Raw genomic sequence first — 22,649 nt, forward strand, 5'->3', positions numbered from 1 at the left:
TAATCCGTATGAAACCGACTTCAACCACAATTTTTTCGATTTCGTTATCTCAAATGCACACATTCGGAGTTCTTATCACTTAGTGATCAGTAGTCTTTATATCAACTAGGAATCGCTATTCTCTTTTCACATGATTAGTAGAACAAACCCCTACTAACCATCATGCGTTTCCCCATCTTTTCTTCACAAGACTAGTAGTCTAAAAGCCTACTAACCGTCATGTATATCACCATCTCGAAGCAACACGAGAGTAACTAGATTTATGATATTGACCAACTCTTGTAGCGAGTGCGACATTGATTCGAGGCACCAAATATTTATTGGATCTAGTACGTAAGATTTAATCCATAGTAAACAAAGGGAATAATGATTCGAGACAACAAGCACATTTTGATCGATAACGTACACTTTAATCCGTACGAAACCGACTTCAACCACTATTTTTTCGATTTCGTTATCTGAAATGCACACTTTCGGAGTTCTTATCACTTAGTGATCAATAGTGTTTATATCTACTAGGAATCACGATTCTCTTTTCACATGACTAGTAGTCCAAACCCCCACTAACCATCTTGCGTTTCACATTCTTTTCTTCAAAGACTAGTAGTCTAAAAGCCTATTTGTTATGGCCAACAATCATACACTAACCGGATGTAAGAACCCTTTTTTTTATTTTAGTCTTATCAATAAAATATTTGATAATTTTATATCCAACCGAAGAAACACAAGAGTAACTAGATTTACAAAATTTACCAACTCTTATAGTGAGAGCGACAATGATTCGAGGCAACAAATATTTATTGGATCTAGTACGTAAGATTTGATCCATAATAAACAAAGGGAACATTGATTCAAGACAACAAGCACGTATTGATCTATTACGTACACTTTAATCCGTTTGCAACCAACTTGAACCACTAATTTTTCGATTTCGTTATCTCAAATGCACATTTTCGGAGTTCTTATCACTTAGTGATCAGTAGTCTTCATATCAACTAGGAATTGCTATTCTCTTTTCACAGGACTAGTAGTCCAAACCCCTACAAACCATAATGCGTATCCCCATCTTTTCTTCACAAGACTAGTAGTCCAAAAGCCTACTAACCGTCATGTATATCACCAACTTTTCTTCACATGACTAGTAGTCTAATAACCTACTAACCGTCATGTGTTTTTCTCTTGGTCAGCAGTCATACACTAACTTTATGCAAGAACCACTTGTTTATTTCCGTCTTATCAAGAAAATATTTGATAATTTTATATCCAACCGAAGCAACACGAGAGTAACTAGATTTATAAAATTGACCAACTCTTGTAGTGAGAGCGACATTGATTCGAGACACCAAATATTTATTGGATCTAGTACGTAAGATTTGATCCATAGCAGACAAAGGGAACATTGATTCGAGACAACAAACACGTTTTATTCTATAACGTACACATTAATCTGCATGAAACCGACTTCAACCACTCTATTTTCGATTTCGTTATCTCAAATGCACACTTTCGGAGTTCTTATCACTTCGTGATCAGTAGTCTTTATATCTACTAGGAATCGCTATTCTCTTTTCACATGACTCGTTGTCCAAACCCCTACTAACCATCATGCGTTTCACCATATTTTCTTGACAAGACTAGTAATCTAAAAACCTACTAACCGTCATGTATTTCGCCATCTTTTCTTCACATGACTAGTAGTCTAATAATCTACTAACCGTCATTTGTTTTTCCATGGTCAGCAATCATACACTAACCGGATGCAAGAACCACTTTTTTTATTTCCGTCTTATCAAGAAAATATTTGATAATTTCATTTCAACTCGAAGCAACACGAGAGTATCTACATTTATAAAATTGACCAACTCTTGTAGTGAGAGCGACATTGATTCGAGGTACCAAATATTTATTGGCTCTAGTACGTAAGATTTGATCCATAGTAAACTAAGGGAACATCGATTCAAGACAACAAGCCCGTTTTGATCTATAACGTACACTTTAATCCGTATGAAACCGACTTCAACCATTATTTTTTCGATTTCGTTATCTCAAATGCACACTTTCGGAGTTTTTATCACTTAGTGATCAGTAGTCTTTTTATCAACTAGGAATCGCTATTCTCTTTTCACATGATTAGTAGTCCAAGCCTCTACTAATCATCACGCGTTTCCCCATCTTTTCTTCACAAGACTAGTAGTCTAAAAGCCTACTAACCGTCATGTATATCACCATCTTTTCTTCACATGACTAGTAGTCTAATAACCTACTAACCGTCATGTGTTTTTCTCATGGTCAGCAGTCAGACACTAACTTCATGCAAGAACCACTTGTTTATTTTCGTCTTATTAATTCCAACTCACCTAAGCAACACCCGAATTTGTAGATCTATAAAATTGATCTGATTCTTTCAATGAGGGCGACATTGATTCGGGGCAACAAGTACGTTTCGAATTTAGTACGTGAACTTTGATTCATATTAAACCGATATGACACCGAATCCACATTTTTCAAAATTAATCGAGCCAACACACATTTCTCAATACTCGACTTACCATATGAATTAGGCCTTTCTTTTGAATTAGAGCATTATATATTTTAGGCCCATCAAAGCTACATTGTCAAACAATATTTTTACAAATTCCGTCCTTGGTAGGCAGTAGCCCTCTATTAGGAATCACTTTTTCAGTGACCAATAGCCTAAGGCCTATTAAAAATAAAGTGTGTCCTTAAAGAGTTAATACTTAACAATTTTTATAGCAACAATCACAATACAAGCCAAATGTCAACTAAATGAGCACAAAACTAAGCACCACCAGCCAGGGCTCTGCATTTAACATAAGAATCTAAGCACCACCAGCCAGGGCTCTGCATAATAAGAGAATACTTACGAATTTGAAGCCTCGCAAGCGAATGGGAGAGATATACTCTAAGACTTCGCAGTGTGTCCTGCATTTCAATTTTCAATAAGCTTAAACACAACTCAAGGGGAGAATAAGCAACAACAGCAGCATAGAAAACCACATGCATTGAAAGCCAACAAACAAACAAGGGACCACACAAATCTTACATTACTCAAAGAAAATTATAATGTAATGAAAAAAGGAAAATCTACTATATAGAAATGAACTGATTATTTTAGTTAGTTACATTGATTTAGTTGACAAGCCGACAAACCCTATACCATTTCAATACGCCTTGTGTTGCAACTTACTACCACTTGTCTTCATATTCATGTAACAAGAAGCAATTCTAGCACAAGTGGGGTGAAAAGTGCTCTAACAGTAGCCATAATTGCACTGCGGACCAAGAAAATTGAAGTTGATGTAACAATTACCTTAATCTAAGTATATACTCACAATCCATACAGAGATAGGAAGAAGAGAAAAATGGAGACTCATGTGGCAATCTTCACCTTTATGCAGACACCTTGTTTGCGATGACAGATGTAACAAACATCACTCCCCTTCAAGATTGACTCCTGGAGTTTGTTCCACTACAACAAAGGTAAGTATCACTATCACATGATCTTTGACGTATGGACCAAAGAAAGCAAAAATTGCTTACAAATTCCAGCTTACTGCCACTGTTTATAAACCATTGCAAAAAAACTACTCCCTTCCACCCACAAAGATAGTCCATAGCAAATAGTGTGAAATTTTTGAATAAAAAACAAAGTACTTCTATACATAATTTTAAAATTTCATGACACCAAATTAAAGATTAAATCTCTACGTTTTGCCAAAAAAAATACAAAAAATAAAAAATAAAAAATTTATGCACATAAGTACTTTGTTTTTTTAATCTTAAAATTGCACATCTTTTCGTGGTAGACTATCTTTGCGGGATGGAGGAAGTATTCATCACCACCTTTTTAAGTAGCAATGAAATGCACGACAAAATTCCATTTTTATCGTAAATGGTACTCCAAGCACATTCACGTACTATTCCCTCAACAAGATTCACTTGCCCCTTCTGAATCTTTTTTCTAAAACCCAATACAACATAAAAAATTAAAAAAAGGAACAAGTTTAAATACATTCCAACTAGAGTAAGGAAACTATAGGTAAAACACCTTCTTTCACCTAATGAATTATCAACAAAATAATTAGTAAGTTTACCTCAACAGATAAAGCATGGACCCATTAACCATCTCGTACTGTATCTCTCTATTTAGGGCACAAAATAGGCTTGATTAGGTTTACCATCGTTGTATCATTCCTAGAGTTATTTATACCCAGCTTTGCAATGTACGTTTTAATCAACTCAATTATTAATATAAGCAGTTCTTTCGCTTGTTGTTCTTCCATAATAGTCACATTCTGTAATATTCTCAGGTTCAAATTAAATGAATACCAATGTTACGGATAAGAAGCTCAGAAGCTTTATTTTGCTTCCAAGGTCTATAAATTTCGGTATATTATGAACTTCTATAGCCAAACCAGTTCCACAGAGCAACTATTTCATCAGCAAAAATCACTACTCAAAGTCACCAGCATCACTTTTCTTACCATGAATCGTAGCACTCAAGTCTCAAACCGTTTTGCTATCCTTGCAAAAACCTTAAAAATCATCTTATACCATTTTCAGCCAAATAACTCACCAACCTGCCCATACAAGTCCATTTAACAATTGTCTCTCACTTAACAGCATTCTAACTAGTAAGAGAGTGTTATTCACAACATCCTACGTCACAACCCATTTCTAGGTTCATCAGAATCCCGATGATAGGAAGCTATGTCAATTAGCATGCAAGGATGCTTTCTCATACACTTCAAAAATGAAATAAGACTTCTCAAAGCCACAAAAAAAAAAAAACAATTACTTACCAAAAAAAATAATAAGCCTTTTTTTAGTTGACAGCAAGAATGCTATAGTCTTAGGCTGTGTAGTTCATTATGTTCATGCAACAAATGAGATAAGGATGTGGAATTCTTGTCATATTAATGGTAAATTTAAAATGCAATACAGTAAGTCTACGGAACATGAAACCCATCCATGCTCCAAAACATTGACGTGGCAAGCCAAAAGGACCCACCTTCTCTCCTCTCAAACTTGCCCCAAGATAAGGGACCCACTAGTTTTAACATACGGAGTAAATTTTTTCTCTCTTCTCCCATTTCTTTTTCACTTTCCCCTCTCCTCTGAAATCCCCACTTCTCTCCAAACCCATTTCCTCACTGCAAGGAGCTCCTAAAGTGGTGCCGCTGCCACCTTGGGAGCCCGCTTTTGCACTCTCAACTAAGGAGCTTGACGGAAGCTCGCTCCTTACAAAGATGGGAGCTTTTGTATGATCTTTGTATAGAAAAATAGAGATTTATCACTTGGCTTTATTAATTGGTCTTTGATGAACTCATATATCTAGCCCAAGTCATGAAATCTTGAAAAAAAAATCATATTATATTGTAACACTAGCCCATTTCTTATACTTATGGAGGGCTTGGCCCATATTTTTACTTCCTAAAATGATCGTACTTTAAAGTGAATACTCAATTCTACATTATTTTTATAATATATGTACACGCTCCCAACCTACTTCGGAGCTTCTGTATTCCCTCGCTCCCGCCCCCGCTTCCGCACCCGATCCCGCTTCGTGCAACTAAGCCCATTTCTCTCTCCATTCTTCCCCTTCCAAAAAAAGATCAAGTCTAGTATTGCCTCGGTCTTTTGGCTAAGATAAAGTGTAGTATCGCCGATGAAAAGAAGGATAAAGTGTAGTAACTATTCACGATCTTTTGGCTAAAATCAAATGTAGTATCGCCAATTAAAAAAAAATCAAGTGTAGTATCTGTTCTCGGCTTTTTGACTATGATCAAGTATAGTATCACTGATTAAAAAAAAAAGATCCAATGGTAGAATATGTTCTCGGCCTTTTGGCTGAAATAAAGGGTAGTATCTCCGATCAAGTGCAGCATATGTTCTCGGCCTTTTGGCTAATGTCTAATGTCACGTGTAGTATCGATGATCAAAAAAAAGGATCAAACGTATTATCTGTTCGATCTTTTTGCTAAGATCAAATGTAGTATCGAAGATTAAAAAAAAAGATCAAGGGTAGTATCTGTTCGATCTTTTTGGCTAAGATCAAGTGTAGTATCGCTGACTAAAAAAATTATTTATACCATCAGTTTGCGATCTTTTGGCTAGGATCAAGAGTATTATCGCCAAGAAAAAAAAAGATCCAAGTGTAACCCAAAAAACAACCTGTATGCCAACAAGTTTTTTTCATTGAGGTAAATAAATTTGAAATTCAGATGCTCTTAGTGGTTAAAGGATCTGTATATATATATGTGTTGGAGTCCTTCATTTAGTAGTTTTTATCATTTTGAAGAAATATTATCAAGAGCTAGTCTCTTTTGTATCCCTTTTGGGACTCTCTCTCTAAGTTAATCTATGAGTATTTTGGTTTGCATCAGAACAAAAATAAGCTAATATTGGGCAGGGGGAAAGGGAAAACAAGTTAGAAAAACAGAAAGCAGAGTCACTTGTCGTCAGAGACTCTGGCGATCATCAAAGTCATTGATGATCGCAAGAAGTACAATTGCCACAATCACTGGCAATCGTCACAACTGATGGTCGCCACTTAAGGTCGAACAACCACCACATGCAATATACAACATACTGACGACCACCACAAGTTTGTGGCGGTTGCCACTCCCTCCTCGTTACACCAGAACAAAAAACAGAGAGTATAAACTAACAAAAAAACAGGGGGTTTAGAGTTGACCGATTATGCAACAATTGACCCATTGGGGTTATCCCCCCTTGTTCCCTCAAGTTCGACAAGATTGCGGAGCATAGCTTTGTTGCCTTGGTTTGGTTCGCGGGGACGATTCGGTTCACCCATTGGACAGCCCAAGCTTACGTTATCCACTTGCACTATAGCTAAATAGATAGGCTCACAAAATGTTAGAGAGGAAAAGGTTAGAGAAAAGACAAATTAATGTCTTTGTGATAGAGGAACATATATGCTAGGCCGCTAGAGTAATGTATATCTCTAGAGTACTTATAGTAGTAGTTCATATATAAGATTTTATGCAATGACATGTCAACCAATTTCGTACAAAATGATTAGTTTTCAATAGCTTTCAAAAACTATATCTATCCTCACATCTCCGACACAATAAACTAATGAATGAACCTTCAGGTCTACTCCCTCGACATCCGAGTTAATAAACCAATCCAACGCTTGTCGATCTTCCCCACCAAATAAACTAAGAACAAATAAACAAAGAAAGCACCATATATGAGAATAGAACTTTATTTTTTTGTTTACGGTACCAAATTTTTTCGAATAAGCAACAAACACTTGTCCAATACATGATAACTAATAAAATTAAGAAAGAACACAAAGGAATATAGCTCCACCAAACATCATACAGAAACAGAGAATTCAGTTTGCATTTTTTAATCACTTACTCACATATTATGGAGCCTTGAGCAGGGAATACTTTCCTTTTCAGTTTGCATTTTGTAGACCAGCTTTTTCAAGCAAATGCACAACTTTTCTCGGGGTGTATTTTTGTTCATCCAACATGCGAGATTAATGAACTTTATAAATTCAGATATTAGGTACTCTATAGTATATATTTTTCATATAAGAATGTAGAACATTCCCTTCAGAAAAGGAGAAATGACTTACAACCTGACACACTAGTTTTGATATGCAGTAAACATTCAGCACATGCACATTCTAAGTCCTTTAAAGTGATATTATTATATGGAGAAGAAGGACAAGAACTCTTACCTTTAGCAATTGGACCCCTCTTCAAAAGCAAGCCGGAAGGTCTTTCTCAAGTACTGAATAGCCAAACAGTAGCAATAGTCAGCACAAACAAGAGTACATCTAAAAAAAATAGGATATGGGTACAGCCCAGATATGTTAGACTACAAACTATCATCAATACTTTGCAATTATATTACGTATAATGCAAGTATGGTGAGAACCGCTTTGTGGTCTTCGAATGCAAAAGTGTTGTACACAAGTAATTTACACGGTTATTTGTTGAAATCCAATTTGATGGAACACATGTATGCCACAATGGGTGTATTAAACAAACTTTATAATGTCGATACAAATTTCATCTTAATAGATCTTCCTCTCTCTAAAAAGTAAGTAAAGTATTAGCCATTATAATTATCTGTATTCCTATTTCCTAACAATCTACTCCAATACTACGCAAGAAGCGCCACAATCTTAATTTCATAAAGTTCACATATTTGACCAAGAGTATCCATAAGAGATTCGATGCTTCAAAAATCACAAAATTTAATTTTCAAAAAGTTGATGCTTCTGGAAAATGTATTTGTAAGTATGGGAGGAGAATCGGCATCTGATAAGGACACAACTCCCACATAGAAGTATTTGTGCTACATAGGAGTATACCCACTTAATATGAATATATCTTTTATGTTAAACTTTCTAGCATGCAGACGTATAATAACATTAGTATCTGCAGCACATTGATAATGGTTCACATGATCAGAAATATGATAGAATGACCTTTAAAGGCTCAAATGGATATTGTTTTTTGAAGGCTTCAAGCTTTCATTCAAACTGTCAAACAGTGCAACAAACAAGCAGTCCACAATATCCATCACCTGCATGAAAAAGCTGGCCACCTTAACATCACGCAGGTCATAACCTTTATTAATTTGTGATCCTTACAATCATAAACTAACAACTCAATTACCTTGGATAGTAAGAACAGCTGAGCCACCCTCACTAAAGCCTGCTATCAACTTTGGGGTATGAATCCCCACAAAGCCTTCAGATTGTAAGAACTGTCTGAATATCTGTAGAATAGTTTAAACAGAATTAAAAACCAGGCTAGAAACCATGTGCTCTAAACCATGTGCTCGGATCTAAAGTGTAGAACAACAATGAAAGGAAAACGGCAAATTGGTATGTACAGCTGTAAACAACACGTACGTGTCATATACATAGAGGTAATTATAACAACAATAAAGATAAAAACTTGTGCGAAAATAGCCTAGAAAGCATAAACCAACTTGTGCAAAAATAGGCTAGTTGACAGCAACCACAATAAGAACACAGAGTAAAAACAAATTTCCCACCAAGTTATATAAGCTTGCCACCCCTATGTTAAAATCAAGATTCCGTCTCTGCCGAAGAAGATGGCGGAAAGCCAATTCTAATAACTCGAGGATAAATGAAGTAATTTTGATTAAAAATAGTTCATTATCCAAAAACCAATGTTGTAGTTTGCTTTATCACCATCATTGGAAAGTAACCGCATAAATTTTTGAAGGTATACCTTGCTATTTGATACTTTGTTAAGAGTAAATGTGTACCATGTTTAAAGAGAGGCTCACTATTAAGTTCTTGAACACTAGTGTGAAGGAAAACAACATTTTGTTATATCTCAGCTAGCCTCTTTGGACTGTATGGGAATCTATAATCTACAAATCTCCATCTATAAAATCACTCCACAACTAGTCATGAGTCTGCACATGCATGTTGCATTGCCATCCTTTATGAGTAAGCACAAGAAAGTATTCAGGGTCATTTATTAATATAGTTACTACATTCGAGAGTCCTCTTCAACAAGAAGTTATGTATTTGAAACAGATTCTCCCGAAATATTCCTTCGCAATTGAAAGCAAGAATGAAAGTAGAGTCCTTTCTTTAATGACCTTACCTCATTCATCTATTTTCTTTTTTATAGCTGGGTAAAACTGTGGTCACCCCCACTTTTTTACCACTTGATCGGCTGATCCAACAGCCACCAGCAATAATTTCTTAATCTCTACTTCATATACCTTTCTTTGCTAACAACAATATTATTAAACATTTCAAGAAACCAATTTCAACAAAAATGAAAAGGCAGAGGGATGGGCACTATAAAGAATATAAACCACATAATGCAAACTTACATTTTCAACTTGGCATTGAACGCAAAAAATCCCTTGATTACTAGGTGTGCACAAGTCAAGAACCCTAAAATTTAGACGGGTATCCTAATTAACACGAACAAGCTGTTCTCCAGCGTACACACATTGAGAAAGAAAATTGATAAAAAACTTAAAAGGCAGTAAGCACATGAATGCAATTCATCACAATCACAAAGCATGTTATCAATCTCCACAAACAATACGATACGATCTAATATATAGCGTTCATCAACTACAAGCACTCAATAAGCACTCAAAAAAAAAAACAAGCACTCAATAAGTTACGTGTAAAAGAAAATGGAAAACCGTTATACCTGCAAAACCTCGTCAATTTCAACTTCACAACATGCAGCATCCTTGATATTAATAAGTAAGGTAGGCACTGCCTTGCTGATGCAGTAAACTTTCCTCACTTGAATTTCCACCTGCGATATCAAAATAGGTTCTTTTAACTACTTATCGTCAACAAATTTCACAAGTCATTTCCAGACTTCACCCCTCATAAGAAGGGAAAAACCCAAAAATTCTGCCACATGCCAATGAATATCTACGAATGCCAACAGAGATGACACCATCCAGAATTGAAATTTGCTAAGAAAATCCTCAAGCGTTTGAAACTAGTGTAAATAAAAAAACATTGAGATCATGCCAAACAACACTGAATGGATGATAGATGCCACTGACTGTAGATTCCGAGAACACGCACTACGTGAAGTGAAAAAAGTTAACAAAAAGGTAGCTTCTCCACACGTCAGCACAAGAGTGGTGCTTCAACCAAATAGTAAGTATCCCAAGAAGAAAACGGGTAGGGGGTGGGGCTTTGTTTGAGGATTCTTACGGGTTTTGACACTCCATCTCAGCCTAGAAATCAATGGAAGAGATTAAAACATCACATCTCGCTCACTTCTCCATCTCTCCGCCCCCGCCCCCTCCATATCACGTTCTCTAGCTCCCTCTAACCTCATGATACCCCTCCCTGCTCACCTAGCGACCCATCTCCAGTGAAGAGAGCAGATGGCTCCAGCGATACAGTATCCCGTAATCTTCTCTACCTCTCTCTCTATCTCTCAATATTTGGGTCTTTAAGGTTCTTTGTCAGACATGACTATGCCCAAGTTCACCAACGAGTCACTAAGCTCCTTTTTAGTAATTTTCCCGTTTTCTGAAGGAAAATTTGGAATACCCGACATAGGTCCCCTGTTTTCATCTCTCATTGATCCAAAACCCTTAAACAAAAACACAAGGGCGAGACAAAAAAAAAATCGAGAATGGAATATTGTACCTGTTTACACTTGATTTTACAAATATAACTAGCGTTGTGCCCATTTGATACACGAGACCAAAAAATAAACACAGTCGTTAATTTTTTTTGTCCCGTGCATTGAACGGGGTACAATGCTTGCAATATCCTACGCAAATGTAGTGGCTGCTCTCCAACCTTCAAATATCAAATTTTCCAGAATTTATAATTTTTAAAACCTAAATAATGCTTGGCGGCTACATGTACTTCTATGGGGATAGAGATTGACGTCGAGTGGTACATGGGGTGGATTTTGGGGTTTCTTATATATTTTAGGTAAAATAGAAATGAGATTTTTTAGTGTTTTTGTTGGTTTTATTTTTATTGCTTTTTTCTTAGTAATTTACTTTTTATTTGGTCATGATTTTTTATGTAAACTTGGACATGTACAATAAATTAATTTAACACCTAGCGTTGTGTCACGTTCGATGTACGAAACAATGAACAAATTTCACCCCAATTTTTTTGCTGCCCCATGCATAGAACGGGACTCAACGCTTCTATCTATCAATATCCTATACAAATGTGTGAGTCCCCAATCCTACTTTCCTAGATTTTTCATTTACCTTAAAAAAACAAAATTCTAATACCCACGGATATATTCCACTGAGCCAACACGTGTCCCACCCTACCCTTGCACCTGAATCATTACACTCAACTTAAACCAAAAATGCCACCCCCATGTCTTCCCCCACATTGCCCATTTGGAAGGAAAAAACAAACAGTTTGCAAGCACAAGGTGAAAATAAAAAGGCAGTCAGCGAAAAATAGTTAATTAGCTAGCCCACGTTCTCCGATATTACCACATCCGACAACACTTATATTTCCCTCCGAAATTATCACATCCCACAACACTTATACCGAGAGAGAGAGAGAGAGAGAGTATACACATGAAGTGTAGATTGTCCCTGCTTCAAATTGAATTCAATTCCTCTTCATTTGCCTCCATTAGCATCTCTAAAATGTAAGCAAATTAACTTACATTAACGACAAGTTTAAATTTTCCATGAACTCCGGTAAATCAAAATAAATCAATCATTACCCATATTGGTGCATTTCTTCCCTGCCATTTCTAACAATCCTTTAGCTTCTCTTGCTCCAAAAGAAGTTCCCTTCAAGCTCTGGAAACCACTTTCCATGAACTCCGGTGATTCTAAGGAAATTAAGAATACGTATACCAATTGAGATACCTGATTATGGACTAACGAAGAAGAAAAAGGATTTCTTCTTTGATTCCATCAAGTTATTCACTTATGCAAAACCAAATCAAAGACCGCCCTTCCTATGAAATAAAAAAGAGCATTATAATGTTAGTTCTAACCAATTTGGTTCCTTTTCAAAAATATAAAAGGGGAAAAGAGAGCAAATTTCTACGATAAACAGAGAAAGAAAACAAAAAAAAAATGCCGAAATGTTTATTTTTTCTCTCCTCAAATATAGCCCAGCTTTTGAAAGGCCGCTGATGGGGACGGAGTCAAGGGGGAGGCAAGGGATATTTGCGGAGGTAGGGGAGCCACCAAGCAAAGATCATATGGCTAGTAGGCTAGATGTAAGTGGTCGGCAGACCATTGCAACTCCAAGGTTAGAAGGCATTTAGCAAAATGGGATCATAGTTCAAATAACCACACATACAAAAGTCACTAATCCATAATCACATATACACATGGCTCAATAGTTTTTTGTCATTGAGGTAAATAAATTTGAAATTACTCTTTTTCCTCATTCTAATGTTGAGCCATACGTATACCAGTTTGATGATTCAAACTTGGATTCTAATTTATAATTTCTATGTCACTAAACCATAGAACTGTGTTGTGTGATGATGGGCGGCAAAAAATTGAAGGTGGTCAACTCCATCCCATCCATTGCTCTTTGTAGCTCTCAATCTCAGCCCTTCCTCATGTCTTGGTTCAAAAAATTTCCTTCATTATTATATTGATGTTACGACTAAGATATTAAAGAGACTTAGTTTGTCCGAATCCATGTTCAAATTGATGTCGATTCTCGCTTTCCTCAATTGTTTGAATGTGCCAATGGTAATATTAAGGGTAGCAATGAAAAAAATTGCATAACCGAATAAACAACCTGTGTGCCGACAAGTGGAGACCAGAAGCCACTACAACTATCGTATCTTATACAAACACTCGCAACCCAAAGTCATATTCAGAGTTATCCCAAACACTAAAGCCATTAGCTTCAAAATAAAATTCTCTTTGACAAACACAAGTCTAAATCAAAAAGGCATTTGTCAGTTAATACAAATTGGACAAGCCTTTGTGCCAATTGCATTACAGTGCTGCACCTAACACGAAAAACATGTGTACTCAAACTGAGAAATCAAAACAGTTTCAGAAAACAAATTACAATTACAAACAGAGAGGCAATCACCTATTCCCCGAATCGTAGAACACTCCAAATCAGATTTATTAAGCATTTGATTCATCTAAGCAGTTGAGATAAGATTAGTTTGATTGTTTACAAAAACTTGTACCAAATAAGAAACATACGGCAAAAATTCTTAAAATCAGAGTAATGCAAATAAAACAGCAAACAGATAACTTTTCATACTCTTTGTTCAACCAATCTGTCCCAAATAGACCAAATAAATTGCAATACGCCCAAAATAGCAAACTTTGTACCAGAATCGCATCATGATTGCAGATTTGCCAAAATTTTGCTCAATGTGAACTACTTCATATGATTTTCGTACAAACCCACAACTCCTAAAACCTAAATCTGACAAAGATGCAATCTTAGGGTTTCAAAGTTAGAGGGAACACAAAAGAAGAAAAATATCAAACAATACTTTCAGTACCCATGTTTAGAGAAACTTTAGGGTTTCAAATTTAGGGAAACGTACGGACAAACACACACAGAGAGAGATGACCTTAGAACTGTCGTGTGGCGGACCTGGCTGGATGAGCGCAGTCTAGCTCGCGGAGGGAACTTCGGCTCATCGAGGTAGAGACCGTGACGAACTCTGGTGCTCAGCACACGTGTCATCGCCATGGGAGTTGCGGTTGGCTGCTTGTGCCATTGTGCAAGAGAGATGGGGGGGAGGGGCAGCCTCAATCGCCGAGAGCAGCAAGCAGATGAGGATGGAGGGTTTGATATTTCCGTAGACTATCGTCAAACCATCGCGTTTGTCGGATCAACAACAACAAATCGCCATCACTGTTGCAGAGAGAGAGAGAGAGAGAGAGAGAGAGAGACTCACTGTTACAGCAGGGAATCGCCATCGTGGAGGTCACAGACATCAGAAACCGAGAGAGAGAGAGAGAGAGAGAGAGTCTGGAAATCGCCATCACTGTGAGTGAAAAGGGTGAAGTCGGCGTGCGGAGCTGATACGAGAGGGTAGGGTTTTGATCTGGAGTCACGGGTTGTATGCATTTGTATGTATGTATAATAATAATAGGGTCACAATCCTTTTTTGACGCAACTAAAATAAATTAAGAAACTATTAACCATTCCCGCTAACGAAATTGATTTATACAAGAAGATTTTTTTTTAAATTAGATTCAGGTAGAGTTTTTCTAGTGCATGTCCATACCCGAACGCAACGCATTCTAAACACAATCTAAATGAATTATCGTACTTCATTTTTCCCCTTTCTTTTTTCTGCTTGAAACTTTCAGTTCATTGTAGATAACTACGATCAAATGAAGAGGAAACACAACCATCTAACCTCTTTCAATTTGGTCCAACGAGGTTTGACAGCTAGGAGCAAGGAGGGTGGAGAGCAAAAAAAACCCTAGATCAAAGGAAGAGTTTGAGAGATGTAGGATGGCTTACCGAGATGTCTGTGTTGCGTGGAGAGAGATTACAGAGGGAACGAAGAGCCGCCATCAATTTGAAATTGAAAATTGGAAAGAGACGCTTTAGAAGAGACACCATCTATTTTTTGCTCAAAAAATGACAAGTATTTACGAAAATGTCATTTTATAGAATGGATGGTGGAGATTTATATGAAGGGTTAAATATAGACCCTTTGGATTTATGTAGGGGATAAGATTCAAAAACTGATCTAGCTTATTATGTAGAAGATATATCGAATCGGTTTGAAAAAAATCATAAGCCGAAACCGGACTCGAAATAAAAAGGGGAATTTTTTTTTAAAAATCGAAACTGTATATCTTTTGCGTAAGAGGGATTAGATCAATCTTGCCAAGAATGAAGTTAATCTCTTGTCATTACATACTTATTGGACGGTAAAATATCATTATAATAATGAATATGCGTCCCAATGAAAGGGCTTTCAAAACCCAATAGACCTAAAAATTTACGAACACAATAAAATGGATGTTATGGATCGTCGTGATTGTGTTGCGGCTGTCTAGCTACGGTACATTAGAGACTAGACCTTGGTTCAGAAATGAGTATGTGCATTGTACAGATATTAAAGGTAGTTGTCGGCTTATTTTTTCGAATGGCCGATCTAAACCGTTAGGATTTAATATCTTATCAATTATATTATTCTCGCCAAAATTAGTGATAATAAGATGTCAGTAACCAATTGTAACACATTCAGTGGTTTATAAGGCATTAAAGTCCTAGAGTGCACAACTCAAGGGCCACTTGAGCTATTTTGTTTAAATCAGAACCGTCTTGTCCCCTGTCGTGTCCCCATTTTTTTAGAATTTTCGTGTCTCCATGTCCGTGTCCGTACATCGTAGCAGGTAGACGATGGTGATTTGGCTCATATCAATAGGACTTAAAGATCCCTCTTCTAACCTAAGCTTCAAGGGTAATCACAAAAGGTGTTTGGTATTCAGGAAAAGACACAAAAGTCCCTGGTATTATTCACTACATAGAGATGGCTTACAGAAGAATGATTTGTCATCGGCACCAAGCAGATTCAGAATGAATTGGCATTTCGGGAGATTCAGGATAAACAAAGGAAATTTTACTGCATTTATGGCGCTAGCAAATTTGGAGAATTACAGGTATTTTGACAATAGCATATTGGTTTCGGAAGAGGAGAGGATTTTGATGACCCTGCTAAGTCAGTCAATTTAAGATATAGAGCATCCATTAAGGAAGAGGTTGAAGATAATGGCGGTGAAGCCAGGACCAACCAATAGAAGAGGCAATCTATCTCCCAGTTCTTCGCCCTTTAAATTCTCCACGAAGAAGAAAAGGCATTATTTTGCCAAAAAGAAAGTTTAAGGCACAAAGTAATCTGATCGGTATTTCATTTGCATGCAAAGGGGCACTATGCAAACTACCCTCAAAAGCCAAAAAGGAGCAAAACGACCATTACTTGTCCAAATCAAAGATCTAACCATGGCTTAAGCTGCCATGGCTCTGAGTTCCGTTAGCCTCATCAGCAAGCCACCTATCACTATCCAGTTGTTCCCTGGGTACACAGTGAGACAACAAGTATTTGGCTCAGATTTTCTTGAAAAGGATCAACTCCTTCATTCCCTCAAGAAAGTATTATGAAATCTTTAAAATTTCAGTACAAAAATAATCTGTTACCACCGGCCAAAATGCTAATCTCATATCCACTAGTGAATCAGACAGTCCATTCTCATATGTTGTGGTCATCTCTCTTCCTCACAAGAAGAATGAGGTAAATCTGACAAAAGCTAGTAATCACAGGATGCATCATGACAAATATGATCAATGGCTTAGAACTTGATCAACTGCAAAGAAAAAGTCTCATTCAACCCACAACCTTTCAACGGGCTCTTGAAGCATTCTATGTAAAAACAGGTAGAACAAGTTTATGGAAAGCTTCAGTTGATCATTACTTACCGTACTTTAAACCATTCTTTTCGATAACCAAGTACCCTTCTGAAAAGAGGTAAGTGATGTTCCAAAATTTGCCTTAAGCACAGATTTTCTCTAAATTTGATCTCAAAGCACGATTCAGGCAACTTATGGCAATTATATGGACCTATCTTCATCAGGGCGAGTTCATGTTACCCTAAAATATAGGGAGATAGTGTGTGAGTTATGTAGGCAATATAAGTGTTTAGTAGGTGGTTGGGGAGTTGTTTGTGCTAAATTAGCTCAACTTTTGGCAAAATGAGTGTATATAGGTGTGCTAGAAAATAATAGAAATTATCATTTTCAGATTAACTCAAAAATAGCTAACTTAATCAGGCAATTTTGATTGTCCGTTTGATTACCTCAATTAAGAGGATTTTCTAAAGGGATCAATTAAACTGAATCGACACGATTCAAATAAAGAAATCAAAAAAGATAATTGAATATAAATAAGCTTGAATTTAATCAAAAGCAAACTTATACATGATTACTTTTAAGACTTCGACAAGAACAAGATAGAAATATAAGCACGCTTGAATCTAATCGAAAGCAAGCTTATATGCGATTATTCTTTTAGCAAGAACAAGACAGAACGATATAAGATGACTTGAATTTATTCAAAAGTAAACTTACATTCAAATAAGTTTTCAAACTTGCAAAATATTAAACTACAACTATATTAACTCCTAAGTCCTAAACTACTTTAGATCTCTGAACAACCATTTTTTTGTATGGAATGTCAGATGATGATTTTTTTGTCAAGGCTTCAATTCTTCTTCCTTTTCTTCTTATATTTATAGACAAAGGATCTGTCTATGACTTTTGTTCTCCACGTTTTCCTTGAATGTCTGAGTCTTCATTTGAATTTGATTTGAAATGCCATAATTCCCTCCAAGAACGGTTATAACTGTTGTTGACTTGGTCTCTCCAGAAAACTCTTCTCCTTCCCACGTTTGATGATGTAGATCGTGGCTAAACACATGGATAGTCAGTTCCTATTCTTGTGCAATTATGAGTTAGTGCTTTGAAATAGGTTACTCAGATGATCATAGGTAAACATAACTGATTCTCCTTGAGAAACGAGTCTCTAATGACACCGTTCGAAGGTTTAAAGAGTTAATCAACAGTTATGCTGAATTATCATCTTAATATCTGTCACTTTGTGATCAAACGTGGTCATTTTCAATCTAAACAATACTGTACTAAAATAACATCGTAATTAATCCCTTCGATTCTTTATATCTCAGGCATAATTACAACGTGTTTTGATTGGTCTACACACTGTTTAGTGCCACATGTAATTTTCTTATTGGTTGGTATATTTTGGATGTAAACACACCCCCCGCATTGCACATCTTATTTAAAGAAATAAAAATAAGTGTTAATGTATCAACCACCCACTCTTTCCTAAAAACGAGGGTGCATGGGCATGGGAAAAGAATTGTTTTCATGCATGTATCTTGAGCTTCTCAAAACTGAATGCATTTCTTCATTTAATTTGCCTATAAATAGCAGTCATAATTTGGGTTTAAAGAATCACATCGTCTTCGTTCTCCCTTTTGAAATCTAATTCTTCTTAGACAATATGTGCCTTTACCCGCGGATTCCCTTCCTGAAATTAACCTTGCTATGGAAGACCTCAATGTCAACCATAACACTCCTCGAACCTCTCCTTTAGGTTCTCCCTGTATGGTGGCTGGTAGGATTCTCTTTGATAGAGTTCTACGTACCCCTACTCCTTCTCCTACGGGTGGGAAGCCTCTTCTTCCTTTTCGAATTCTGTTAACGAGTTCGGTTAGGGAGATTGGAAAGAAACCCCTGTTGACGCTAATACTAGTGTCGTTTTGGTCAAGTTTGACCAACCTGATCCTACTCCCCATTGGTTCCACCACTTTTGAACCTTATTTGTGAGTCAATTTTTGCCTTTATTCCAGTGGTGACAATACTCACATGGGCATGTTAGAGTCCCTTTACTCTTCTACTTCCTTTTCCCCATATCTCAAACAAAAGGAAACCTATCTTGGGCCAACTCCCTACTGTGACTTGAAGCATCAAGCCAAAAGTCAGAGAGCCCTATGGCTTACTGAAGTTAGGACTCCACATTATCCTGCTGACTTCAAAGAGTCACACACTCTTACTCCTCTCTCAGAGGAACCCGACTGGTTTGAGAAAGTGGCTAGTCTTGCCAACAACCCTCCTTATTTCCAATTACACTATGGCTATTCCATCTCCCCTTCTGATAAAAGCAAAGCTCTGTAACTTCTTGATGCTTTTGCCTTCCAGGATGTTACCATCTTGGAAGAACAAGTCCCATTAATCAACTTTAAATGGGCTTGTGAAACATTTATTCTATGCTGCACTCCTCCCGTAGTCACTTATCAAATCCATTGCTTTTTGCATTCTCTTCCGGTGATCAGGATGTGGCTCGAAGCCAATGCTGTTGCTGACTCTTTTAATCAAGATCTTCAAGATTTTGTCTTGCCAAGGAGAGACTTAACAAGCTGCATAACAAGATTGAAGGGTTCAAATCTGAATCCTTCGAAGTGGTCCCTAATCACGCTAGCAAGTGGCTTCAAGGGCACTACTCCAAAGAAAAGCCAAGGCCATGGTTCTTAATTTTAGGCCTCTTTTGGAGAAAAAATTGAAGTTGGATGCTGAGGAGGCTACAAGAAAAATTGAGATGAAATTCCTCCAATTTGCCTGGATCAGGTTTCACAGCCTTGTTACTTGGTCTTTTCCTCATTACTTTGAGAACAAGAAGGATTGGAACTATGGATGAGAGTGTATTAGGCTGGATGGAATGGGCATGGTGTGCAGGATAGGGCCTCCTGCAGGATGTTGTCATCTCCAGATTGAGCCTCTTCTCGGTGCCTAGTTACTCTGTAGTAGCTGTTCAACCTCCCCTCGATGCCGAGATGCTTTGTAGTGGCAATTATTCAGTGATGGTTCAATAACGTCTACTTCTTCGACATTGGCTATTTATCTTATTTCCTAGACTGGTGGGATGTGCCAGGATATTGTTAGTTTTCTTGTTATTTATTTTCGCTTCATTCATATCATACCCCGTTGTGCTATCTTTCCTTACAGATGGATAGTGCAATGGGGTATCATATCAAAACACATTGCACGTTTGTTGCATTCCTTACTTTATCCTACTCTCCATGCGGGTTATGCATGGGTTATCGCATTTTTTTTCATTCTTCTTTCTTTTTCTTTTTCTTTCCTCTTGGGGTATGCCCTTTGTAGGCTGTACATTCGGTTAACCTTTTTTAATTTCAAGCTAAATTACCAAAAAAAAAAAGAAGGCCACTTCTCAGCATTCTGGCCCTTCGAAGGCCTAGACTATCCTTTTTTTATTTTTTTTTTATTTTCTGTTACTAGAAGGTTAGGATTTGATTTTTTTGTTATCCTTTATAAATATGCAATTTCAATTTCTTGTAAGTAGTAAGAGTTCAATTAATGAAATTTCCCTTTATTTACTTACCTTTGTTTGGCTTTCTAATTATCTCTTAGTCTGTGTTTGAATTTATAACACCTTGATAGAAATAATTACTTCACCAATTAAGAGTATTACGCTATTGGGCTAATGATATATGTTCTGGACCAAAACTAAATGGTCTAAACCCAAAAAATGGCCCAAGTTTTCAAGTATAAAAGCGAAAATGATTCAAAAAATCACTCACTTCTTTCTCTGCGTATTTTAAACTTCTCTGAAAGAACTTTGCTTCTCTTCTTTCCTCCTAAATCACTCTTATTGAATCGATGGCCACTTCAAGCATTCCAACTTCAAGGCATCCCACTCCTTCTCTTGCATTAAGAAAGCTAGCAAGGGGAGAAACTCGACATCCTTCCAAAGCTTCGTTCATAGATGAGTGTACTTTCATTCCAAACCCTAAAGAAGAAGCCGCTTTTATTTTGGGACCATCATTCACAAGGAAAATTCTTGCTACTCTTTCTTTGTACTACCCTAAGCTAGGGGGTACTATAGATACCCCAATCTGGGCTTCCAGATTAGTTTACTTACGGTATTTGATTCCCTGATGATGAATTGGATCAAGAACACCCCGGGAATGAAAAGTGTTTGAGCTTTGAGTGTTTGCAAAACCCTTGAACCTAATCCTAGCCTAAGCCACTTCAAAAGCCAAAAACCCTACTGACGCGCGCTGATTTGAAGCCTGCGCGCGTAGATCAACTTGACAAGTGTTGGTCAATGGTCAAAGCTTGACCGTTGACCAACGCGTGAGAAGGTGGTACATGCGCACCAGAGTGCAACCATCCTGCGCCGGGGCGCACCATCGCGCGACAGACTGACTACCGCGCGCAACGGTCAAACTACTAGGTGGTGGTCAACAGTCAAAGCTTGACCATTGACCATCGCGCGCCAGGGCGCACCATCGCGCAACGGACTGACTCCCTCGCGCAACAGTCCAACCTGTCCCCATCACCTTTATGGACTGATAAGCTTAACCACCAAGTAACCTCAGCCAGCCTTGTGGACTGACTGAGCTCCTCTCCTTGCACCAACCATATTCACCTCCATCTCCTCCTATATATATCCCCTTTTGTTTCTCTTTCAAAGGGTTTAAAAAATTTCAAGAAGGATTACACACCATTTTCACACCTCAACCAAGAACATAGCTTGTTCTTCCTCTTCCATCACATAACCATTCAAACACCTCATTCAAGTTTCAAACCTCAAAGCTCAATCATCCGTTCAAACTCAATCTAGGTATAGCATACCTACTGTTTTCCTGTTCTGATCCCTGAGGGGGGCTGGCAGGGCCAAGGCTGGTAATCAATACCAGTCCTGGTTCTAAAGCTGGCAAGGTTTCAAAAACCATCATTGTAGGAACTAGCGCGCGACGGTCCCATTCCCGCGCGCGACTATCTCAGTCTGCGCGCGATGGACCGTGTGGGGATTGGTGTGCTACTGTTTTTTGCCTTACTTTGCATATAGGTCACTATTAAAGCATGTTAACAACCATTTTACTGCTTTCCTTTCTTAGAAATTGTTAACTGTAGTTCAATATATATTTCTACTATTATGGAGTACCCCTGGGATAATTCTGGACATGTACCAGAACCCAGAAACATGTAAACCAAACACTGGTTAAAAGGCTCAGTCAAGCGTGCGCCAGGGCGCAAACCATTGTGCCCCAGAGCGCAACAGAGCGCAACACTCTCGACTATTATGGAGTACCCCTGGGATAATTCTGGACATGTACCAGAACCCAGAAACATGTAAACCAAACACTGGTTAAAAGGCTCAGTCAAGCGTGCGCCAGGGCGCAAACCATTGTGCCCCAGAGCGCAACAGAGCGTGACACTCTCGCGCCGGAGCGCATCCGTCGCACGCCAGAGCACCTCTGACCAGTGGCTGGCCTTGCACGGGTAACTAGGTTTTAGGCCATTATTTTGTCCCCGTACTGTTTATGAGGTGTTTTGTTAATTTGTAGGGCTTTTTCAGCCCTTAAACTGCTTAGAACTGCTTATCAACTGCTTAGTTTGTCCTGGGTGTGCACTGGTCCTTCCAGAGCCCAGAAGGTTTGAGTATAAGAGCTGTGGGTTTGAGCTCACTGGCGCACGCGTGTCTTGGAGTCGCACGCGCAGGAGGGAACAACATGTAGTGACTTGTTCAGTGCATGCTGATTTCTTCCTGCGCACGTCATTC

General features: G+C 37.7%; 1 long non-coding RNA gene across 5 annotated transcripts; it reads right to left on the reverse strand.

The window, feature by feature from the left end:
- Positions 1–2,564: 2,564 nt before the first annotated feature.
- LOC131309579 (uncharacterized) lies at positions 2,565–14,573 on the reverse strand. 5 transcript variants are annotated; one of them, XR_009194976.1, is made up of 8 exons: positions 12,249–14,573; positions 12,095–12,163; positions 10,221–10,331; positions 8,685–8,787; positions 8,495–8,592; positions 7,739–7,791; positions 3,410–3,490; positions 2,565–2,943 (listed from the first exon to the last, which is right to left on the reverse strand). It is a non-coding gene; the product is annotated as an uncharacterized LOC131309579 (long non-coding RNA). The 5 variants fall into 5 exon arrangements; XR_009194975.1 differs by having other exon boundaries at positions 3,410–6,870; XR_009194979.1 differs by having other exon boundaries at positions 3,332–6,870.
- Positions 14,574–22,649: the final 8,076 nt, after the last annotated feature.

Source organism: Rhododendron vialii, chromosome 2a (genome assembly GCF_030253575.1).
Source record: "Rhododendron vialii isolate Sample 1 chromosome 2a, ASM3025357v1".
NCBI lineage: Eukaryota > Viridiplantae > Streptophyta > Magnoliopsida > Ericales > Ericaceae > Rhododendron > Rhododendron vialii.